This window comes from Arvicanthis niloticus, chromosome 3 (assembly GCF_011762505.2).
Source record: "Arvicanthis niloticus isolate mArvNil1 chromosome 3, mArvNil1.pat.X, whole genome shotgun sequence".
NCBI classification, from domain to species: Eukaryota; Metazoa; Chordata; class Mammalia; order Rodentia; family Muridae; genus Arvicanthis; species Arvicanthis niloticus.
In genome coordinates, this window is record NC_047660.1 from 111,339,497 (window position 1) to 111,340,770 (window position 1,274).

At 49.1% G+C, this 1,274-nt stretch overlaps 1 non-coding gene across 1 annotated transcript; it reads right to left on the minus strand.

Annotated features, from left to right (window-relative positions):
* Nucleotides 1–346: 346 nt before the first annotated feature.
* LOC117706471 (U2 spliceosomal RNA) lies at nt 347–537 on the minus strand. Its single transcript, XR_004606558.1, has one exon. It is a non-coding gene; the product is annotated as a U2 spliceosomal RNA (small nuclear RNA).
* Nucleotides 538–1,274: the final 737 nt, after the last annotated feature.

Below are 1,274 nucleotides of genomic sequence, written 5' to 3' on the forward strand. Positions count from 1 at the left end.
ACCAAGTTCACTAGCCAGCTAATCCAGTTATTTAGTTCCAACTAAAACCAGGTAAAATAAACATTTAGTTGCCACTAGAAAACTAAACTAACTAAAAATGTCAGCCGCACTCAGGTTAACATCAGACATTAAGCTGATAAGGACGCACTCAGTTTAATATCAGATATTAAGCTGATAAGAACACAGAAAAAATCAAGCAAAACCATTTTCACACTTCAAAGCCCAAGATAAAAAACATAGGTAGTAACTAGTTGAAAACAAGTTAACCACTCAGACGCCAGAGGGGAAAAAAAAAAAAAAGTATAAGAGACTGTTCAGCCTTTTATTTAACCAATCTTATTCCCCAGAGGGGTGCACCGTTCCTGGAAGTACTGCAATACCAGGTCGGTGCGTGGAGTGGACGGAGCAAGCTCCTATTCCAACTCCTAATCCCAAAAATCCATTTAATATATTGTCCTCGGATAGAGGACGTATCAGATATTAAACTGATAAGAACAGATACTACACTTGATCTTAGCCAAAAGGCCGAGAAGCGATAACAGACACTCAACGCGCGGCCGGGACCTGCGCCCGCCAGACACACTAACATCGTGGTGACCGCTCGCGACCCTCACTTCCTGCCGTCCCCGCGCCTCCTTCCTACGCCCGTCCGCGTCTGCGTCCTCCACACCTCACTCCCTCTCCAGGACCCACAGCTTCAGCAACAATTTCCACGACCCCGGCTCTCCCGGCGTCCCGAGCGCGCACGCTGAGTCTGATTTGCATGGCCCGCCCCCTCGCGAGGGGCGTGGCGGCCGAGAGTGGCGCCTCCTCCCCGCTGTCTGCACACGCCGGCTCCGGAACACTTCCGGTTTATCCTCCACTGAGAACGGGAGATCGAGAAGAGGGTTTGCAGCCTGCTGTACCTGAAAAGTAGAGAGTACAGGGACGGTGGCCGAAGGGTTGACCTACTTGTCTAGTTCGTGTTGTCCGGAAGACGAGCTTTTAACTTGAAGTTTATGTCACTTATGTCAATATTTGGGATTGGAGGGTCCAAGATGCGCAAGTGGTTTATTCCAAGACAACTGCCAAATACCAGACCTGACAACAAACTTAGCATGAGGTCTGGAAGGTTATGGTTTCCTTTGTAAAGTCTTTGCACAACCCCTGTTAACGTCGGGGGCGGGGGAGGGAGGAGCAAGAGTGTACAGCGTTAAGGGTTCTTGCAAGCCGAATGACTCGAGTTCTATTCCTGACCTACACAGCTGGTAGAAGGACTGACTACTACCACTTGT